At 48.4% G+C, this 16547-nt stretch overlaps 1 protein-coding gene across 3 annotated transcripts in view; it reads left to right on the top strand.

Annotated features, from left to right (window-relative positions):
• The first annotated feature begins 653 nt into the window (after positions 1–653).
• Positions 654–16547, top strand: part of dab2 (DAB adaptor protein 2) — an 82912-nt gene continuing 67018 nt past the window's right edge. Inside the window, exons 1-2 of one of the 3 annotated variants that reach the window (XM_059974250.1) lie at positions 654–801; positions 4628–4731. The gene's annotated coding sequence lies outside the window, so the exon portion shown is untranslated. The remainder of the gene's footprint in view (positions 802–4627; positions 4732–16547) is intronic. The other 2 variants (XM_059974253.1, XM_059974251.1) reach the window with 2 other exon arrangements.

Below are 16547 nucleotides of genomic sequence, written 5' to 3'. Positions count from 1 at the left end.
AACTTTGATAAAGACTGACAAACAACTGACGTGAAAAGACAAATTGTACAAAATAAACTGTAGTACGGAGAAGGTGAGTTGTAAAGAGTTTGGAATCGGTTTGGTGTTGAGCTGGGTGGTTCAGGAGCCTGATTGTTGAAGGGTAACAACTGCTCCTGGACCCGGGGGTGTGGAACCTAAGGTTTCCGCACCCCCTTCAGGCTGCCGGCAGCCAGAACAGAGCATGGTTTTGGTGCTGGGGGGGTCCTTGATGACGAATCTGTGGCTCAGTGGTGGGGAGAGCTTTGCCCGTGATGGACTGGGCTGTATCCTTCACTTTTTGCACCCTTTTCCCTTCCTGAAATTTGGTGCTTCCATACCAAGCCGCGATGCAACCAATCAGAAAACTCTCCACTTTTATCTATAGGAGTTTGTCAGCATTTTTAAAAAAAACAAAAACTTTGCCTCACCATAAGCCGTTTTGGGGTTCCTATAGGGGAGATACAGTGACCACTGCGAGCCGTGTCGCTCTTGCCGAGGGGTAGTTGGTGTGTACACGGTGAAGAGGTGGACGGCGGAACGGGAGGCGCGCAGAGGGTTAACCCTGACCGCCGGGGGGTGGGGAAAGGGGCTGTCCCTTCCCCTCTCCGGCGCATTCCTTCCCCGTCTCCGGCCGCCAGCATCTGATTAGAACCTTCTCCGAGACAACGGTCCTCTTTCCCCTGTCCAGCCTCCGGGAACGGCACTCGCAGCGGCCGCCCTCGAGGTCCCAACCCGGGACATGTGGACTGGAAGCGGTTCGCACAGCCGGCCAGGGTCCCCGTAAGTCGCTGAAACTTTTGAAAGCTCCGGCCGCTGTTTTCGACGCGAGTAGCGGTTCGGTGTGGGGAGGCCAGGGGTTAACGCAGGCATCAGCCGTGTGTCGGACGTGGGATGACCGCCGTGCGCTCCTTCCTCGGGCAGAGAGCGGCTCCTTGCACCCTCACTCCGCGGGCAGGTACGATCCGCCCCAGGAGGCAAATACCCATGAGGATTCTCCGTGTAGATCACCCACCTGAATTCCCCAGTTAGTTGGGTTGGCAATGCACTCGGCCATTCGGCCCTCTGTTAGCAGGCTGTTGCAGAATAACCCTTACCAATCCCTCAGTTTTCTGCCTTGCACAGACATTCCTGTTGTTACACAACGGGGAAAGAGACCATTCGGCCCTTGACTAGAGTGCGTTCCTGGGCTAGTCCTGTATTTCCGTATTTGACCCGTATCCGTACTGTTCCTGTCCAAGTGTAATTTCATTGTTCCGTTTGTACCTACCTCAGCCACTTCCCTTGGCAGCTTGTTCAGTGTACTGACCACCCTTGGTGAAAATTGTCCTTGTGCCCCCCCCCCCCCCTTTGACCTTTCCCTCTCCTGAAACCCACGCACTCTAGTTTTAAACTATAGCAAAAGGCTGACAGTCCACCTTGTAGTGGGAGAGTCACACAGCCTCCGAGTAGAGCAGGAGCTCCCAACCTTGTTTTATGCCATGGACCCATACCATTAACCAAAGGGTCTGTGGACCCCAGGTTGGGAGCCCCTGGAATAGAGGGGGGCCCATTTAGAATGGCCATGAGGTGGGACTTTTTGCCCAGAGCCTGGCGAATCTGTGGAATTCATTGTCGCATCCGGCGGTAGAGGCCAAGTCACTAAAGTGGAGGTTGATAGGTTCTTGATTAGTCAGGGTGGAGAGGGATAATAAATCAGCCGTGATGGAATGGTGACTCGGGCTGAGTGGCCCAGTTTGCTCCTGTATCTTATGGTGTCATGATTTTATAAACCTCTAATATAACCTGTCAGCCTCCTGGCGAAAACCCAGTCTGTCTGCTCTCAAATTCATCTTTCTCAATCTCCTCTATTTTCTAGGGGTACCTCATGCATCTGGTAGTGTGGTGACCAGAATTGCACTCAGTACTCCAAATGTGGCCTATCTAATGTCTTGTTCTGTTCTCTGTGCCCGCCATCAAGGACGTGCGTACAGAAGGGTGTTGGAAAAGAGCCAGTAACATGAAGGATCCCACCCATCCCGCTCGTGGACTGTCCCACTCCCATTAGGGAGGAGGCTATCCACACCAGGACCACCAGACTCAAAGACAGTTACTCTCCCCAAGCAGTGAGGCTCATCAACACCTCCACCTACTGGCCCTCTCTTCCCCCCCCCCCCCTACTCCAACCCACATTCCAAAGTCCTGGGAGTTGGTAGGTTAATTGGTCATTGTAAATTGTCCTATGATTGGCTAGGGTTTAACTGGGGGATGGCACCGCTCAAAGCCCCAGCAGGGCCTACTCCATACTGCACTTCAGTACATAAGTAAACCACCACTACTTTATAATTTCCTGTCGGAGTCACCTTGTTCTGTGTTCTGTGTGACTCTATGGACAGACAATCGAACTATGTATATTATTCTGCTCTTCATTTTGTGCTGTTTCAGATCCAGAGTAATGATTATTTTGTTCTCCTTTACACTTGTGTACTGGAAATAACATTAACCAATCTTGAATACCTGAAGGGACAGCAAGGTTCAATCACTCGCATTCAGGATGAGGTAGTAAACTGGTTTTGTGGGAGAAGCCAGAGAGTGGTAGGAGATGGTTGACTCTGACTGGAGGCCTGTGACTAGTGGTGTGCCACAGGGAGTGGTGCTGGGTCTGTTGTCGTTTGTCATCTACATCAAGGATCTGGATAAAAATGTGGTTAACTAGATAAGCAAATTTGCAGATGACACCTCAATTTTGGGTGTAGTGGACAGCGAGGAAGGTTATCATGGCTTGCAGAGGGATGAGAAAATGGCTGGTGCAGACAAGCGTGAGGTTGTAGGACCAACCAGTGTTGGTCTTACACAGCAAATGGTAGGGCACTGAGGAGTGTGGTAGAACAAAGAGTTCTGGGAATACAGGTACATAATTCGTACAGGTAAATCCCCAGGACTTGACAAGGTCTTCCCTCAGACCCTGCAGGAGAAAAGTCCAGAAATTGCTGGCGTCCTAGCAGAGATATTTAAATCATCCTTGGTGACAGGCGAGGTACCAAAGGACTGCAAGATAGCCAATGATGTTAAGGTGTTTTAAAAAAAAGGCTTTAAACATAAACCAGGAAATTCTAGGCCAGTGAGTCCTGACACCAGTTGTGGGAAAGTTATTTGAAGGTATTCTAAGGGACTTGATTACACATGATTCAGGATAATTGGCATGGCTTCATTTACAGTAGGTCATGTCTAACCAATCTTGTAGCTTTTCGAGGAAGTTACCTGGAAGGTGGATGAAGTTAAGGCAGTAGATCTGGTCTATGTGGACTTTAGCAAGGCATTTGACAAGGTCGCCTGGCATTTAGGCTAAGGTAGTAAATTGAATTAGGCATTGGCTTTGTGGGAGAAGCCAGAGACTGATACTAGATGGTTGCCTGTGACAAGTGGTGTGCTGTGGGATCAGTGCTGGGTCTGTTGTTGTTGGTCATCTGTAAGAAAGATCTGGATGATAATGCGGCTAACTAGATCAGCAGATTTGCAGGTGGCACCAAGATTGTGGTGTAGTGAACAGCGAGGAAGGCTATCAGATATGGGCACAGTAGATGGGATGTTAAGTTGTATAAGATGTTGGTGAGGCCTAATTTGGAGTATCATGTGCTGTTTTAGTCACCTACCTACAGGAAAGATGTGAGTGAATAAGGTTGAAAGAGTGCAGAGAAAATTTGCAAGGATGTTGCTGGGTTGAGAAGACCTGAGTTGTACGGAAGGTTGAATCGGTTAGGACTTTATTCCTTGGAACATAAAAGATTGAGAGGAAATTTGATTGAGGTACACAAAATTGAGTATAGGTAGACTAAATGCAAGCAGGCTTTTTCCACTGAGGTTGGGTGGGACTGCAACTGGAGGTCATGGGTTAGGGGTGAAAGGTGAGAATTTTAACAGGAACCTAAGGGGAAACTTCTTCACTCAGAGGGTGGTGAGAGTGTGGTACGAGCTGCCAGCACAAGTGTGGTGCATGCAAGCTCGATTTCAACATTTAAGAGAAGTTTGGATGGGTACATGAATGGTAGGATATGGAGGGCTATGGTTGTAGTGCAGGCTGATGGGAATCAACAATGGTTTCAGCATGGATTAGATAGGTTGAAGGGCCTGTATCTGTTGTTGTATTTCTCTGACTCTAACCAGGCCCTTCAGCCTTGGTTTTTGTACCAACCACCCAATAAATCTGATCTATTTCCACCAGCCTGTATTCGGTCCATATCCTTCCATTCCCCGTGTGCCTGTGTCTGCCTACCTACATCAAATGCCCCTATGGCATTTGCTTCCACCACCAGCCCTAGCACCTCATTACAGGCACCTGCCAGTATGTATGGAAGTATGGCAGAGTAGCAGATAGCACGATGCCATTAGTGCCAGTGATATGGGTTCAATTCCCGTGGCTGACTTTAAAGAATTGTTATGTTTTTTTGCCGTGACTGTGTGAGTTTCCTCCAGTGCTCAGGTTTCCTTGCACATTCCAAAGACGTGTGGGTTACTAGGTTTACTGGACAGTGTGGGCTCATTTGTCTAGATTGGCCTGTTACTGTGCTGTATCTCTGAGTTTTAAAAACTTGCCTTGTCTGTCCTCCCTCTCCTTAATGCCTTTTTATAGATGATCCTTCTACTCGGGAGGGGCAGATGCCAGACGCTAAATGCTCTACCCCATCTATGCCTGGTGTTCCTGACCGGTTTGTGCCCATCGTCAGGACTGTGAAGGTGAATGTCACCATGGTTTTCAGGATTTGCACCCGCTGCTGGAATACTGGGAACTCCACTGGGACCTCCTGACAATCTTTGTGTGTCTCCCACTTCAGTTTTAGATTTGTTCTGTCCCTTCGCTGCGTAGAGAATTACAGCACAAACACAGCCTCTTCAGCCCGTCTAGTCTGTGCTGAACTAATAATCTGCCTAGCCCCATGGACCTGCACCCGGACCACAGCCTTTTGTACTCCTCCCCATCCACGTACCTACACAAACTTCTCCAATGTTCAAATCGAACCCACATCCACACTTCCACCAGCAACTCACTCCAAACTCTCACCTCCCTCATTGCTACCATCAAGGACACAACCACATGTTTTAGGAACGGTTTCTTCCCTTCCATCAGATTTCTGAGGACTTGTACATGAGTTCATTCACCATTCGCTTGTTTTTTTTTCTTTTTTTATTCTATTTACATTAGTTATTTAATTTAAGATCCTCCTTGTGTTCCCCTTAAACAGTTCACCTTTCACCCTTAACCAGTCACCTTTAGTTGTCTACCCAAACTCAGTGGAAAAAAACCTGCGGTGATTACCCTGGTTGTGGGACGGTTCAGGGAGGGTGGTTACCCTGGCTCTGGGACGGTTCAGGGAGGGTGATTACCCTGGCTCTGGGACGGTTCAGGGAGGGTGATTACCCTGGCTGTGAGACGGTTCAGAGAGGGTGATTACCCTGGCTGTGGGACGGTTCAGGGAGGGTGATTACCCTGGCTGTGGGACGGTTCAGGGAGGGTGATTACCCTGGCTGTGGGACGGTTCAGGGAGGGTGGTTACCCTGGCTCTGGGACGGTTCAGGGAGGGTGATTACCCTGGCTCTGGGACGGTTCAGGGAGGGTGATTACCCTGGCTGTGAGACGGTTCAGAGAGGGTGATTACCCTGGCTGTGGGACGGTTCAGGGAGGGTGATTACCCTGGCTGTGGGACGGTTCAGGGAGGGTGATTACCCTGGCTGTGGGACGGTTCAGGGAGGGTGATTACCCTGGTTGTGGGACGGTTCAGGGAGGGTGGTTACCCTGGCTGTGGGACGGTTCAGGGAGGGTGGTTACCCTGGCTGTGAGACGGTTTTGGAAACTGTTCGGGCAGGGTGATTACCCTGGTTGTGGGACGGTTCAGGGAGGGTGATTACCCTGGCTGTGGGACGGTTCAGGGAGGGTGATTACTCTGGCTGTGGGACGGTTCAGGGAGGGTGGTTACCCTGGCTGTGGGACGGTTCAGGGAGGGTGGTTACCCTGGCTGTGTGACGGTTCAGGGAGGGTGATTACCCTGGCTGTGAGACGGTTCAGGGAGGGTGATTACCCTGGCTGTGAGACGGTTCAGGGAGGGTGATTACCCTGGTTGTGAGACGGTTCAGGGAGGGTGATTACCCTGGCTGTGAGACGGTTCAGGGAGGGTGGTTACCCTGGCTCTGAGACGGTTGAGAGAGGGTGGTTACCCTGGCTGTGGGACGGTTCAGGGAGGGTGGTTACCCTGGCTGTGGGACGGTTCAGAGAGGGTGGTTACCCTGGCTGTTGGACGGTTCAGGGAGGGTGGTTACCCTGGCTGTGGGACGGTTCAGAGAGGGTGGTTACCCTGGCTGTGGGACGGTTCAGAGAGGGTGGTTACACTGGCTGTGGGACGGTTCAGGGAGGGTGATTACCCTGGCTGTGGGACGGTTCAGGGAGGGTGGTTACCCTGGCTGTGAGACGGTTCAGGGAGGGTGATTACCCTGGCTGTTGGACGGTTCAGGGAGGGTGGTTACCCTGGCTGTGGGACGGTTCAGGGAGGGTGATTACCCTGGCTGTGGGACGGTTCAGGGAGGGTGATTACTCTGGCTGTGGGACGGTTCAGGGAGGGTGGTTAGCCTGGCTGTGGGACGGTTCAGGGAGGGTGGTTACCCTGGCTGTGGGACGGTTCAGGGAGGGTGATTACCCTGGCTGTGAGACGGTTCAGGGAGGGTGATTACCCTGGCTGTGAGACGGTTCAGGGAGGGTGATTACCCTGGCTGTGAGACGGTTCAGGGAGGGTGGTTACCCTGGCTGTGGGACAGTTCGGGGAGGGTGATTACCCTGGCTGTGGGACGGTTCGGGGAGGGTGATTACTCTGGCTGTGGGACGGTTCAGGGAGGGTGATTACCCTGGCTGTGGGACGGTTCAGGGAGGGATATTACCCTGGCTGTGGGATGGTTTTGGAAACTGTTCGGGCAGGGTGATTATCCTGGCTGTGGGACGGGTTTGGAAACTGTTCGGGCAGGGTGATTATCCTGGCTGTGGGACTGTTTTGGAAACTGTTCGGGCAGGGTGATTATCCTGGCTGTGGGACTGTTTTGGAAACTGTTCGGGCAGGGTGATTATCCTGGCTGTGGGACGGTTTTGGAAACTGTTCGGGCAGGGTGATTATCCTGGCTGTGGGATGGTTTTGGAAACTGGTCGGGCAGGGTGATTATCCTGGCTGTGAGACGGTTTTGGAAACTGTTTGGGCAGGGTGATTATCCTGGCTGTGGGATGGTTTTGGAAACTGTTCGGGCAGGGTGATTATCCTGGCTGTGGGATGGTTTTGGAAACTGTTCGGGCAGGGTGATTATCCTGGCTGTGGGACGGTTTTGGAAACTGTTCGGGCAGGGTGATTATCCTGGCTGTGGGACGGTTTTGGAAACTGTTCGGGCAGGGTGATTATCTTGCCTGTGAGACGGTTTTGGAAACTGTTCGGGCAGGGTGATTATCCTGGCTGTGGGACGGTTCAGGGAGGGTGATTACCCTGGCTGTGGGACGGTTTTGGAAACTGTTCGGGCAGGGTGATTATCCTGGCTGTGGGACGGTTCAGGGAGGGTGATTACCCTGGCTGTGGGACGGTTCGGGCAGGGTGATTATCCTGGCTGTGGACCAGTTTTGGAGAGGGTGCCGACCATTCTGTTTGCAGGCTGTCAAGTCTCCCAATCTATTCAGATGGTAACTGCCCAGTTCTACCAATGTGTCCAATTAACCTATATCTTTGGAATGTGGGCAGAAGCTGGATGACCCAGAGGAAACCCAGGCAATCACGGAGAAAATATTCAACCCCCTTACAGACAGGACCAGGAATTGAACCCGGGTCTCGGGGCCCTGTGTCACGTTATACTAACCGTGTCTCTCAAAGGTGGTGCAGATGGATTTCAGCCACAATCTGAATTCCTCTGGAATCTTGTGTATGTTATCCTTTTCTGAGTCTGTGCCCTCTGGTCTTAGACCCCACGTTTGGAAGCTGCCTCTCCACCTGGGCCACATTTTCACAAACTCAGGTCCACAGAGCCCTGGGTTAATGGTAGGAATCCAAAAGGTTGTGAACTCCGGAGGCAGGATTCAGTGTGATCTCCTGCCGTTCCTTGTTGCACTGCTCACTCGGTACAGCCTGAGCACCTGCCATTGCTACATTTCCTAGGCCAGATGAGAGGATGCTTTTGGAGCCCACGTCATGCACCCCCAAACATTCAATGTAGAATGCAGGAACAGGCCCTTCAACCCATCTTATCTGTGCTAACCATGATGCCAATCCAAACTCACGCCATGTGCCCGGATACAGTCCATCTTCCTTCATACCCTGCTGACTTTATCACAAAGACTTCAGCGCCCTGCAACATGGTGCGTTTAAGATCACCCTGCCATTCAAGATCGTGGCTGCAATCCATCGGGACCGCTTTTGGGCAGCATTCTGATGAAGGGCCTCGGCCCAACACATTGAGCGTTTATTTCCTCTCCATAGACGCTGCCTAACCTGCTGAGTTCCTCCAACACTGTGTGTTTCTCTGGATTTCCAGCATCTGCAGAATCTCTTGTGCTCAGAACAGGATGCCCCTTTACGAGAGCAATGAGGAGGAATTTCTTTCGCCAGCGAGTGGTGAATCTGTGGAATTCATTGCCACGGGTAGCTGTGGATGTTTAAAGCAGAGGCTGATAGATTCTTGATTCAGGGTACCAAAGGTTGCAGGGGAAGGCAGGAGAATGTGATTGGGGGGTGGTGAGTAAATCAGCCACGGTTGAATGGTGGAGCAAACTCAATAAGGCAAGTGGTCTAGTTCTGCTCCTACATCTTGCGGTCTTTGGGGTTTCTTGCGAAAGGTTACTGGGCTTTTTGTTGGTCTTCTGGCACTTGGTCATCTTCCCCCAGTTTGTGGCTGTGTTTAATGAGATGGATTTATCAGCACTGACTGTGGTCAGACACTCTCGGCTCAGACTTTTCTGCTCTGGCAAAAGCTTTCTAGTCTGGGGCAGGAGAGGGCAGAATCTTGATCATCCTCTCTGTATCTAGTTGCTGTGGATTGGATGTGATGATGTTTTGTCTTTGAGAGTGAGTGAGGAGGAGTATAAATAGACTCCAGGATTAAATTGGTCAAGTTCAAAGTAAATTTACTGTCAAAGTACATGTACATCACCATATACAACCAGTTCATTTTCTTGCAGGCATTCACAGGAAGTACAATGAAACACAATAGAATCAATGAAAGACTACACACAACAGGACAAACAACCAGTGTGCAAAAGATGACAAACTGCAAATAAAAATAAGCAATAAATATTTAGAACATGAGATGAAAAGTCAATAGGTTATGGGAACATTTGAGTGATGGGGCAAGTGAAGTTATCCCTTGTGGTTCAAGAGCCTGATGGTTATGGTTGAGGAGTAATAACTGTTCCAGTGTTGGCACGTGGCCAAGTGGATAAGCTGTTGGTCTAGTGTTCTGAAGGTCCCTAGTTTGAGTCTCAGCTAAGGCAGTGTGTTGTGTCCCTGAGCAAGGTACTTAACCACACACTTAACTACTGGTGACGGCACCAGTCCTAAGTGCCAAGCTGTATCGGCCCTTGGACAACAATAGAGAGGGGATGGACAACAGTTGCAGCATGGGCAACTGCCGGTCTCCTATACAACCCTGCCCCAGCCTACGCCCTGGAAACTTTCCAAGGCGCAATCCATGGTCTCTCGAGACTAACGGATGCCTATTATTAATAACTGTTCTGGCCTCTCTCCAGGCCAGAAGTGTCAAATATTAGAGAACAGCTCGGGTGAGAGGGGATGGTTAAAGGTGATACACAGGTTAAGCTGAGGTTAGTGTCTGGAATTGGTTCCAGGGGTGGGAGAAGCAGATGATATTGGGTTTGGAGAGATGTCGGTCTTGGGGTTGATGGGGATAATAAATCAACCATGATGGAATGGCAGAACAGACTTGATGGGCTGAGTGGCCTAACTCTGATCATGTGTCTTGTACGCAGACAAAAAGAACTGGTTTAATTTGGCGTGATGGTCAGGATAGACATAATGGGCCGAAATGCCTGTCACTGCTGTTCCATTGATGAACAGTGCTGGTGACATCAAGACAAGTCTCCAGCGATCTTCAGTGAGGTTGAGAGGAAGATCTTGTCAGGTGAAATGAGGTGTAAATGGAATGGTCAAGAGTCCCAAAGGGCACGGATTGGATCCCTCCCACTCCAGTGAAGTGCAACGGGTTAGGATGAAGGAGTACAGACTACCCTCTGAAATATTAGGAGGCACAGAAACAGGCCATTCGGCCCATCTAGTCCCTGCTAGACTAGTTTTGTCTAGACTTATCAACCTGCACCTAGAGCAGGGGTTTCCAGCCTGGGATCCACGGACCCCTTGCTTAATGGTATAAAAATAGTTGGGAACTCCTGAATAGCTGTAGCACACTACTACGCAAAACAGGCTCTTCTGCCCATCTAATCTGAATTGTTCTTCTGTCTGGTCCCATTGACCTGCAGCAGGACCAAAGCCCAACATACCCCTCCCATCCGTGTACCTATGCAAACTTCTCTTAAACATCGTATTTGAACCGGCATCCACCACTTCCACCAGAAGCTCGCTGTACACTCTCACCACCCTCTGAGTGAAGAAGCTTGAGTTCCCCTTAAATATTTGACTTTTCGCCCCAACCTATGACCTCCAGTTCTAAACTGAGGTGTGTGGTGAAGAAGCAATGTGTGTCAATGGGACTGTTGAAGGTTAAAGTGTCAGCTGTCCAAGTTGGCCTGGCTCCCTCCTGTTTAATCCGTCCTTTCTGCACAGTTGCCTGTTGAATAACTAACCGGCATGTAGCAACATGACTGAGTTCGGTGCATTGTGGGAAGCTTTGAACTGCTGCCCCACTTTATCTTCCATAGAGCTTGGAGATTTGATCTCAATTGCAGCAACAAATGAACATCCAGACCTGGTGACCCTCTGTTGGCATTGACCTCAGCAGCAAACATTCAACCATTTATTTTGTAATGCATTCTTCCCATAGTGTTTTGACTTCAGGCATTGCTCGCTAGCTTTCTGCGTTTGGATAAATCAAGGCATTGTTTCAGACTGTTTGTTTAATCCTCCGGATCCCCACCTTTGTACAGCATTCATCTGTGTTCTCTCCTTACAGTGCATTCCTGGCAAAAAAAATGGAAGTATTGAGTACAAAAGTTGAAGTTGCATAAGACACTGGTGAGGCCCAATTTGGAATATTGTGTGAAGCTTTGGTCACCTGCCTACGGGAATGATATCAATAAGACTGGAAAAAATACAGAGAAAATTTGCAAGGACATTGCCGGGACTTGAGCACCTGAGTTGCAGGGAAAGTTTGAATAGGTTCGGACTTTATTTCCTGGAGCGTAGGACAATGAGGGGAGATTCGATAGAGATATTGAAGATTATGACCGGTTATAGGTGAGGTTAATGCAAGCAGGCTTTTTCCAGTGAGGCTGGGTGAGACAACAACTGGAAGTTAAAGGTGAAGGGTGAGGTATTTAAGGGGAACCTGAGAGGAAACTTCCTCACTCAGAGGGTCAGAGGGTGGTGAAAGTACGAGCTGTCATTGGAAGTGGTGGATGCTGGTTCAGTTTCATTAAGATAAAGGAGCGGAAGTAGACTACTCGGCCCATCGAGTCTGCTCTGTACAACACACTAGGTATTTAGAACACAATACTTAAGAGAAGTACTTGCATGGGAGGGTTATGGTCCAGGTGTGGATTGATGGGACTAGGCAAAACAAGAGTCTGGTATGGACTTGATGGTCTGAAGGTCTTGTTTCTGTGCTGTGGCACTCTATGACCTTGACACATCTTGACCTGAAATCTGCAATCTCTTGTGTTTCTGAAGATGTCCTACACAATGAAATGTGACCTAAATTCTTCACCTAAAATCCACAGATACCATACCAGCCTAGGGAAACATTCCCATCACTTTCGATTCAAGAACAGGAGCTCCTGATAACAGCATAAGACACAGGAGCAGAATTAGGCCATTCAACCCATCAAGTCTGCTCCACCATTCCATCAATGCTGATTTATTATCCGTCTCAACCCCATTCACCTGGTTTCTCCCCTTAAACTTTGACACCTTTACTGAACGAGAATCTATCAATCTCCGCTTTAAATATTCCCAGTGACGTGGCCGCCACAGCTGTCTGTGGCAATGAATTCCACAGATTCACCAGCCTCTGGCTGAAGAAATTCCTCCTCATCTCTGTTTTAAAGGGACGCTCCTTTATTCTGAGGCTGCTAGACTCCCCCACTACAGGAATCATCATCTTCTCCACATCTACTCCATCTAAGCCTTTCAATATTCAGTAGATCTTCAATATTCAATGAGATCTTCCCCCCCCCCCCATTCTTTTATTCTCCAACAAGTAGAAGCTCAGATCCATCACACTTTTCATATATTGACCCTATTAATCCCAGGACAATCCTCGTGTGCCTCCTCTGAACCTTGGTACACACTCCACTCCCTCCCTGCCCCCCACACCCTGGAATCCAAAGCCTATGCATTTCACTCTTGACTAGGCAGCGCATGTTAATTGTTCTTGGGTAGATCTTTGCTTACATTGGAATTCTCAAAGGAAAGGTGGCATTCTAACCACCCTGAGGAAGGATCTCTGCCTGACTGTTTATTCATTTCCATGGAAGCTGCCTGACCTGCTGAGTTCCTCCAGCATTCTGTGTGTGTTGCTCTGGATTTCCAGCATCTGCAGAATCTCTGATGTCTCTGACTGCGTTGTACTTGTGCTTACTGTTGGTTCATGTGCAAGAATGTCTAAGAACGTCAATGTTTTCACATTTTATAAAAAGAACATTTATAAAATAAATCACTTGGTATACCACCGGCCATATCTTTGGCTGTTCTCACAGCCCATACAGATTAGATTAGCTCTATTTCTTGCATGTACATCAAAACATAGTGAAATACACCCTTTGATGTGGTGGGGGCAGCCTGCATGTACTGCCAGCGCAGCATGCCTACAACTTCATGACCCTAATCCATACCTCTCACCTTTGGAATGTGAGAGGAAACCCATACGGTTAAGAGGAGAACGTACAAACTCCTTACAGGCAGCGATGGGAATCGGACCCTGATCACTGGCACTGTAAACTTGCTAACCACTATGCTGCTGTTCCAGGTGCAGAGGTTTCAACTTGCAATAGCAAGTGGATCTGCCTGTCTGCAGTGTTTCCTCCACCTCTTGTTCCAGATTCCAATGTCTGCAGTCTCTTCTGTCTCCTTTAATTTTCTAGACCTGTAATCCTCTATGGTGTAAAGTCTTGTCTTAGCAAGACAAGCTTGGAGCACAGTCGCAGGAAAGCAGTATCCATCATCAAGGACCCCCTCATCACCCAGGCTATGCTCTCTTCTCACTGTTGCTGTCAGGAAGAAGGAACAGGAGCCTCAGGACCCAAAACACCAGATTCAGGAGCAGTTATTACCCCTCAACCATCAGGGTCTTGAACTAGAGGGGATAACTTCACTCATCCCAACACTGAATTGATCCCACAACCTGGTCTCACTTTCAATGATTCTTCATCTCATTCTCAGTATTTATTTCTCATTATTTTATTTTCCTTTTGTATTTGCACAGTTGTCGTTTTGTTTGTCCATCCTGTAGGGCAGTCTTTCATTGTTTCTTGTATTTATTATGAATGCCTGCAAGAAAATGAGTCTTGGGGTTGTACATGGTGACTTGTGTCTACTATGGTAATTTACTTAGAACTTTTTGAGTTTTGACACACATCTCCTTCCCTGATAACTTTTCGCAACTCACTTTTAAGGAGCAAGAAATTCTTTAGACACTGGAAATCCAGAGCAAAGCACATAAGATGCTGGAGGAACTGAGCAGGTCTGGAGGAGAATGAACAGTCGATGTTTCAGGCCAAATCTCTTCAGGAACTTGGTGCTGTGGCTGTGGCCAGATTGTTTTTTAATTTAAAGGAAACTATAAATAAGCCATGGCCTAATGGCATGCTTGTGTTTCCTGATCCACCAGATTACCTCTGCCTTTTAATAGCTTTATTTTGTTCCAGTTTTAAAAACCTTGGCTTCACATTAAACTAAGTCTCTTGTGCAATTTGTCATTAAAACTCTTGCTACCAATCAAAACTTGCCCTTTGAGTAAAATGCTGGATTAGCTCAGTAGGACAGGGAGCGTCTATGGAGGGGAGTAATCAGTCAACGTTCCCAGATCCTTTCATCAGGATGCAAGTCCAGGATCTTAAGTTGGTTATGGTCATCACCTCTTAAGAATGATGTGACTCTTCTTAAGAATGATATGGAAGCTTTAGAGAGTGCAAAGGAGATTTACCAGGATGCTGAAGGTCCTGATAAAGAGTTTCTGCCTCTTTATTCATCTCCACAGGCACTGCCTGACCTGCTGAACTCCTCCAGTATTTTGTGTGTTGCCCTGGATTTCCAGGGTGCTGCCTGGATTACAGAACATCTCTTTTGAGGATTGGCTGAGCGATCTAGGGCTTTTCTCCTTAGAGTGAAGGAGGGTGAGAAATGACGTGGTAAAGGGGTATAAGATCATAAGACACACAGATAGTGGACAACCAGGGACTTTTCCCAGGGTGGAAATGGCTAATATGAGGAGGTATAATTTTAAGGTGATTGGAGGAAAGTATAGGGGATGTCAGAGGTAGTTTTCTGCAGTTTGATGGTGAATGTGTGGAACACCCTCCCCTGGGTGGTGATAAAGGCAGATAAGTTAGGGATATTTTAAAAAAAACTCTTAGATAGGCACATGGATGATAGAAAAATTGATTGTGATAAGAACAAAAAAAAGAGCAGAATTAGGCCATTCAGTCCATCAAGTCCACACAGCCATTTCATCATGGCTGAACCCATACACCTGTCTTCTCACCATATCCTTTGGTGCCCTGACCAATCAGGAATCTATCAACTTCCACCTTAAATATACCCATGGACTTGGCCTCCACTTACTACTCTCTGGCTAAAAGAAAATCCTCCTTCCTTCTGTTCTAAAAGGTCACCCCTCAGTTTTGAGGCTGTGCCCTCTAATTCCGGATGCCCTCACCAAAGGAAACATCCTCTCCACATCCACCCTGTCAACATTCGGTAGGTTTCAATGAGACACCCCAGCATTCTTCTAAATTCCAGTGAATTCAGGCCCAAAGTTGCCAAACACTCATGTATTAACCCCTCCGTTCCTGGAAACATCTTCACGACTCAAGAGATGCCCACAACATCATACCAACCAATCTCTAATTGTGCCACAAGTTCATCCACCTTATCTCAAATGCGACGTGCACTTAAATACAACACCTTCAGTCCTGCATTCTTCACCCTTTTGAATTTTGCCTCTGTGGTACAATTGAACTCTTTGCTTTGTCTGCATTTGTACCCAGTCATTGGCTTGTCATTCCTTACATTCATGTTACGTCCATCATCTACTGGTAAACCTGCTGGCCCATCCTCAGCTCCATCACGCTGGTTCCCATTGCCCTGCCATATTAGTTTAAACCACTCCCAATAGCTCTGGTAAATCTGCCCACAAGATGATTGGTTCTCTCCCCCCCCCACAGGTCCCACCTGCCCCCAGAAGAGGTGGAAGGAAAGAGTTACAATAATTTTAGAATAGGTTTAAAAAGTCAGTACAGCATTGTGGGCCGAAGGGCCTGTACTGCTCTACATTTTGAGCTATAAGGAAAGGGTGGCCAGATGATTTCTTGTGGGTGGTGGAGACTGAAAGGAGACCTAATGGTAGTTGAATAGCGCAGGTATGTCGGCAACATTTCTGTCAGGATACAAGTATTAAATACTAGAGCACGTGCAGTCGTGGTGAGAGGGTGAAGTTGGGGCAAGGCTTTTGGAGTGGTGGGTGCCTGGAGATGGTAGGAGCAGATGTGGTAGCGGTGAGTGGATGTGCAGGGATTGAAGATATTAAGAGTCATAATCATGGACAAGTACAGCTGAGAAACAGGCCCTTCAGCCCATCTAGTCCAAGCCAAACTACTGTGTATGGATTTGGATGAATTTTGCATGTTCTGTGTAGACATCATGGGCTAGGGTGTTATTCCTGTTTTATTGAGGATCCTGAAGATACACACTCAATGTTTTAAAACAGCTTCTTTCCTCTGCCCTCAGATTTCAGAGCAGTCCATGACAGTGCAGGCTCGAAGGGCCGAATGGTCTACTTCTGCACCTATTGTCTATAACACTCCCTCACTAGTGTATTAATTTCTATCTATCCTGTTGTAACCTGTAACTTTATGCATTGCACTGTTCTGCTTCCACAAAACAATAATTTGGATAGGCACAGGAATGGGAGGGGCAATGGAGGGCTATTGCCCAGGTGCAGCTGAGCATGAGCGAGATGGGCCAATGGGCCAGTTTCTGTGCTGTAGTGCTCTACGACTCTGCAAATGTTAGGGATCATAAATCTGAATCTGATACTACTTTTGATGTATCTGCCTCATTCCGTCCACCCAACAGGGACGCCCCTTGCGTCCCTCTTAAATCTTCACACCCTCCTCCTTGGATTCAGGCTTT

Source organism: Hypanus sabinus, chromosome 7 (genome assembly GCF_030144855.1).
Source record: "Hypanus sabinus isolate sHypSab1 chromosome 7, sHypSab1.hap1, whole genome shotgun sequence".
Classification (NCBI taxonomy): Eukaryota; Metazoa; Chordata; class Chondrichthyes; order Myliobatiformes; family Dasyatidae; genus Hypanus; species Hypanus sabinus.
Note: the sequence above shows the minus strand (reverse complement) of the source record. Positions and strands in the feature narration are given on the sequence as shown.